Genomic DNA, 7,337 nt, shown 5'->3' with positions numbered 1-7,337 from the left:
AGCTCTATTTTGGTCTTGTCACTCCAAATTACAGTGTGCCAGAAGCTGTGAGGCGTGTCAAGGTGTTGTCGGGCATATTGTAAACAAGCTTTTTTGTGGCATTGGCGCAGTAAAGGCTTCTTTCTGGCAACTCGACTATGCAGCTGTGTGATCATAAATGGCTTCATATGATCACTATCCTTAAATAAAAGAAAAAATTTCACAATTTCTGCCAGGGTATGCAATCTTTTGAGCACAACTGTATATAATATATTTACTTTGAATCAAATTACACTTCTAATAATTCTTAAAATATATTCTAAAATACCCCAAATAAAACTTTGTTAATGTACTGTATACACAGTGTGTGTGTGTGTGTGTGTGTGTGTGTGTGTGTGTGTATATATAATCAGTTGCAATCAAAATTATTCAACCCCCCTGACAAGCAATACATTCTGGTGATGTGAATTAAAACACATCAACTAAAACTTCAGTAAACAGTCAAAGTAAGTTTTTAATACACATTTGAGTGATTTTGAGAACAAAGAGTTCAGTTTACCAAAATTTTAAAATAAAAAATAACTAATTCTCTCCACAAATGTCATGTCAAAAATATTCAACCCCCAAAGTCAATCATTTGTGGAGCATTCTTTATCCTTAATAACAGCAAATAAATGTTTCAGGTAAGTGTTCTCAGGCTTCGGACACCTCTCTATTAGAAATTTTACACATTTCTCATGAGCAAAAGCTTCCAGCTCATTGACATTCTTTGGTTTCTGTGCTGCCACTGCTTCCTTGAAATCCCAACAAAGGTTTGCAATGGAATTTTAATGATGGACTGAAAGGGCCATTTAAGGACATTCCACGACCTATCCCTGAACCAGATTTTGGATAACTTGGATATATCCTTGGTGTTATTGTCTTGCTGGAAAGTCCAGTGATCATTGAGCTTCAATTTACACACTGAAGGCATCACATTTTTCATGCCAAAATGGCCTGATACCTGAAAAAATCCATGTTGTCAGTCACATATTCAGGATAGCCGTGTCCTGCAGCCGCAAAACACCCCCATAACAGGACTGACCCACCTCCATGCTTGACTGTGGGGATGGTGTTGTTCTTGTCATCACCTTGTCATCTTACTCCATACGTACTGCTGACCCATGGGTCTAAAACTCATTTTCAGTTTAGTGTCATACATCTATAAAACCTTCTTCCAGGACTCCACAGGTCTTTCCTAATTACGTCTTGAATATTCAGTCAACTGGAGTCAACATTTCCCTTGGTGAGGTTTTGCTTTCTTCCACACCCTAAGAAGGTTGCTGTTGTACCATATTTAAAAAATGTATGAATGGTACTGCCAGCTTTGTCTATCGGAAATTGAAGTGCCTTGGAAATGTACTTTTAGCCATGACCTTTCTTGTGTAATGAAATAATCTCCTCTATTAGCTTTTGTGACAGCTTATTTTTAATTGCAAATGACTTGTGTAGATGACATATTTAAGAAACAGCTACATGCAATAGGAGTTGAATAATTATGACATGGCTGTTTTTTTAAAAAAATCCTGCTATTTAGAAATATTAGGTTATATATTCACACTATGACTTTGAATGTGTCACTCAGCTGATATAGATGAAAAGTTTAAAAATTCTGGGTCATCAGAAAAGCTTACCTTTGTAAATCCTTACTGTCTTGGGGGGGGGGGGGGGGAATACATGTATTTTCTTACCCAAAAGCAAATAGTTGTTTCTTGTTTTAAACAAACCCCACTACATTTAGTTAGATTTCTCTGAAAATAAGACTTGATGTCTTGTCATTCTGCTTTTTTCTTGTCATATCTTGTCAAGTAATTTTGTTTTAAGGATGTTTAGATATTTTGACCGAAAAATAAGACAAAAATACTAGGAAAGAAAACATTTTTTATTTTTTTGCAGTGTACTTCAAGGTATTTTAAAGAATACTATGGGACATGTTCAAAAAAACATTGTATTACCATTGTACATGTCCACAAAACTGCAAAACCATGATACATTTTAATGAGTTATTGCTGCTATAGATCATATCTCTTGTGGTTTACTTCTGTAGATTCTGGTTGTGGTGTTGCCTATGTTAGAATCTCAACATATTTCAGTTTCAGGGTTCACATACAGTATGCACAAGATGCATTGTTCTAAGTTATAAATTATTATCTGTTATAAATGTATGTAATCCAAAACTGTCAGCATAATTAAGAGAAGGGCATTTTCAGTTTGTCCAGTTTAAAAGTAATGTATTTTTCTTTTAATTTACATTTAAAGTAAAAATGTTCAACAATGTGCTGGGACATGAGAGGTTGTTCTGTACTGCAATATAAAGATTACAGTGTTCATATTAAGGGAGAAACTCTATGAACCTTACACACACTTAGTTATCCTGCATGTGATTATGTAATGCTGCCAAGACTCAGAGAGCAACTCTGGCTCCAGTGAGGTGCCTGTATTCTCCCCAGAGCTTTGAGGGTATAAAGGAGATGGTTATCTGAAGCCAGAAATAAGTGATTCTGATGGATTCATTGGAAATGAAATAACCCATCAAGGAACTGTCTTTTTTCTTTTGGTTGATTCAGAAGAAACTTTCTTTGTTAGCTGCAAATTAACATCTTCAATCCTGAGGTTAACAGTGTTGTGGGCTCTTTGTAAGGTGGCAGACTCTTTTTTGTTTTGTTTGTATAGTGCTTTTTACAACACATGCTGTTCAAAAGCAATTTGACAAAAAAAAAAAAAAAAAAAAAAAGAGCATTAGCACCAAGAGAAAGGTGACTATTGCAAAGAAAAGTTCCCTAAGATGTTAAGTACCACGAGGAAGAAATTTTGGGGGAAAACAGACTCAGCTGGAAGATAATTCCATTGACTTCTATTGTTTTTATATTGAGCTAATGATATTTTGTCCCTCAACTATAGCTAAGTGTGTAAACTTGTTATTGCCTAAGTGGTTGAGAAAATACACTCCATTGTAAGAGATGCATTTAAAATAGCAATAATGTTATGAAATAAACATCCTGTCTCTTAGGTTATTACAATAGCATACAAAAGAACACTGAATCGCATAGTTAAGTCATTTTAAGTCATTTCTTGCTTTTATAGGAATTTTGCATCACAAACATCATTCTAATGCATTTATATAAATACATAAGTTTAAAAAATAACCTCTCTGTATCCTGACAGTTGGCCACTGCATGCTCATGTGCAGCAGTATGGGTCTGTAGCAGTGACATCTCCATAATGCATTCATTCATTTAAATGAAACCCTGTAAAAAGGCCACTTTCCCCCTCAACGGATGCCGAGAATTTGTGTCAATACCCTGTTGAGCAGCAGAGATGGGAATTGAGTCAAAGCGAGCTTGTTCAGCTTCGTCCAAGCCCTGCGTCATAGTGAGGTGAGTGATGAGAGCACAAGTTTAGGTTTGAAACCTGTGCTGGGGTCAAAGAGGACAGTCAGTTGTGTGCAATTCAGTGCGGCATGACCACTGAGAAGGAATTGATTATGTGTCATTGACTGTTTAGCTTTATGGTTCAACAAGACATTTACAATACAGAAAGGAAATCAATGACTGTGTTTACATCATCTGGTCTTAATCCAATTAAAGGCCTATATTCTGGTTAAGCCCTTATTCTGAAAAAGATGTCTACATGCTCTACATCTACTGGTATATTCCTGTATACATGTCGTCAGCATGGTCCGAATATACTGTAAAATATTCTGGAAATACTGTGCACAAATATAAATTCACAGATATTACGGTGGATATTCCGAATAAATTCAAGGTGTTTACATGATCCAAAATAGTACAGGCATATGCCAGCTGTTTTACTCAGACTTCCAGAAACAGGAATATTGGCGTAATCAGTTTATGGGGATGAGGTTCATGCATTTACAAGATGTTTACATAATTGGAATATGTCCAAATTCTGATTAATATTAGATTATTCTTGTGCATATAAACACATCATTGGGGCCTATGGTTTTTTAGATTGTTAAAAGATATTTCAGTATGTTGATGCCTTTGAATCAACCATTATACAATCTGTAGGCCTTCAAAAATAGAACTTATTTAGGTTTAGGCGATATGATGGGCGTGGGTGAGAAACCGATCAATATTAACGTCTAATTTTTTCTAAATTTTTTGTTCTATAAATCTCCCCCTTTGACCATCCCCAACTGGTAGGTGGCGATATGCACAAAGAATGCATTCACCAAAAAACTAAAGAAGAATGTGGAATTAAAAGTGGAGATTTATAGTAAAAATGACTTAAATATTGATCTATTTTTCACCCACAACTATCATATTGCTTCATATCACGTCACCCAACCTGTCCATGTTGTCAACAAATTAGTTTAGCTTTTACCAAGTAGCCAATACATAAATTTGACCAAAAATATTGTAGAGTCTGATTGGACACACAGCCTTTGACATCAACAACAAAAGTTATGGGAACATTTTCTGGTAACATGATAAGCCTATTTATTTTACTATGCACTAACGATGCACGATATACACAACCCTATCAGAACAGACCTGCAATCAGTGTTGAGTGTAATCTAATTACAAAGTAGTCAAAAAGCAGTGTAATGCATTACATTTTAAATTCTTGTAATCAGATTAAAGTTACCGACTTTCAGTTAAGGTAATTACTTGGGTTTGAACACATATTTGAATAACTTGTGAACATTGGCCACTAAACAATTATGCCATTATAACCCTCATCCTATAGCAGAAAACTATAGCATCAGCAGTCTTCAACTGGCTTGAAATTTGTCACCTCAAAGAAAACGCTACTGTTTAAACCATTCCTTCCACATGCTGGTCTGCAAAATAAGCAATCCAGCATGTTCACACTGTTTAATACAGTATGTGCTTCTTATTTTCTTTTCAGAGTGGGGCCTTTAAGCAAACAGTTGATTTGCAGTGCTGCGGCTGTGGAAAAAGAAATGAAAGACTGTGTCATGACTGTCTCAATGATATCTCTTATAGCATAAGTCAGTTTATCTTCATGGGCTGTACACAGTACTGTTTTGTCAGAATCAGAAAAATTCTCTCATTCTCACTAAATGATTATTTATTAAATATTTCAATACCACAACTTATTATAACAACAAATACAGTGTGAGACCACACTAACAATCTGGGATTTAAAGTCTAATATAAACCTGTAAATAAATCCCAACAAAGAAACATTATATTTAATAATTATATTATAAAATAATTATATTTAACATTATACTGTATTTAAACTATAAGTTAAACACAAATACCATTCATAATGCAGTGTAGATGATGTCAGCATCACGTTACCTGTTCATAACTCTTAACTGGACTCCAGGGCCCTTTAAAATTTGGCCCTAATGAACTCACCCCACCTTCCACCCTGTGCAAAACACTTTCACTCAACTACAACAGTAATAAACTAAGTACTATTATGGGAGTCAGCTTTTCACCTTTAACATTGCAGACAAAACCTGCAATTGACTGACTTCATAAAAAAGCAAATATTTCTTAAACATGAACATCGCTAAATCTAATTGGTCTCTCACAAGGATGTTAGATTTTGTAATGTACACACAGCAACAATGTGCTAGTATATGATTCAACAAGCAAGAGCTTGTGTAACCAGACACAATATATATTTTCATTTGACCCTTGCAAGCTGTTCCAGCTAATTTAGTTTCTATTTCATGCACATGGTTTATACAGCGCACAAGGCAAATTTAGGTAACTATATGTATCGTTAGAACTTATAATATGGTGTACCAGCTCACTGCGATCTGAAGCTTTTCTCAGGGGATTGTAGAATTGTTGAATTTAGGATAAATTATAAATGACCCATATACTGTACTTGTGGGAAACCTTTCCTATAGGACAGTTTGAAGAAGACAAGTCTGCAGAAAAGGTGGGCAGGAAACAGTTTAAGTGAAACTCTAACCATTTTATGAAACTTCTACAGAAAATCTGTTGAATGTCTGAAATTTTGGCTGTTGCCAAAGGGACATAATTATGTCCCTTACATAATTAGCCAAGTGTAATCACATTTCCTGTGTAAGACACAATCCGTGCCCAAAAGACACTGGGGTTACAGGTTTAAGTCAATACAATTTCACTTTTCCTGACCATATATAACTTAAGTAAGGGTGATGTATTTATGCACATTGTTTTACTACATTTATTTTCCATAAACAGCATCAAGTTTAGGTGTAATAGCCAAGATATTCGACTTTCTACTCTATATTTGGCTGTGGATGTGAACTGTTGACAAAGGGAATGTCTTCACACATACTGTAACAATACAATTTCACAAAACTGCGGAAAAGGCGGCTTCAGTATGTGAGTCATCACTTTAAAGCTTGACGTGTGAAATTCCAGCTCCATCAGAAGCAGAATGATACTGTTTTTGGTTGAGAGATTCTTTCATGTATGCACTACACAGTTTTTATTTAACCTTCCTGATATAAAACCAGCCAGCTGCTTGAACCCATTTTCCCAAAATATGGTTGTTCGCTGTGCCTTGCCTGACATTGTCCTAGCTAGCATATGTAAACTATAAGCCAAAATACCCCAAAATTCCCACACTTACACTGTAAAAATGTCTGTAATTTTAATGGTAAAATACTGTAAAAATGCTACAGAAAAAACTTTAATTGATTAACGAGTAAAATATACAGTAACAAATTGTAATATATTTTAAAAGACAATACAGCAGTTTTTACAATAAGATTTTATAAAAATTAAATTTTTTAGATGTAAAAAGTATGATTTTCCTGTATAATTAATGGTAAAAATGTACATTGTTTAACAAGAGAGTATATGTTTAATCCAAATTATTGTTAAAATTACAGTAAAAAACAATAATCGGGCGTTCTCACAATTCCCTGCATGACCCATCATATTTCATTATATTTTATGGGAATAGTTGTCTCTTCTTTTTTTTTTAATATCAGTTACGTACTGTACATTGGGGTGTTCTGTTTTATATTTAATGTTGTTTAGTTAATGTTTACGGCATTATTTAAATTTAATTTGTGTTACCCCGATGGTGTTTAGTGTTTGTGTGAGTGACACTGAGCACTGTCTCTACATGTTTGTTGGTCATTGCTCCTGGAAGAGCCCCTATTGGTGATTAACAATACCTTATAAAGTAAAAAACAGTTTTTTAGAGTTTCAGAAGGTTAATATCAAGTTTATGATGTTTTTCCAGTGCCAGCGTGGTCATGTAAATTACAACAGTTTTAAACTGTAAAATTTACAAGTTGTTCTGTAAACTTGTTTACATTTTTACTGTATTTTTTACATAATTATTCTGGCAACCACAGCTGCCAGTTTTTA

Source organism: Myxocyprinus asiaticus, chromosome 46 (genome assembly GCF_019703515.2).
Source record: "Myxocyprinus asiaticus isolate MX2 ecotype Aquarium Trade chromosome 46, UBuf_Myxa_2, whole genome shotgun sequence".
NCBI lineage: Eukaryota > Metazoa > Chordata > Actinopteri > Cypriniformes > Catostomidae > Myxocyprinus > Myxocyprinus asiaticus.
Note: the sequence above shows the minus strand (reverse complement) of the source record.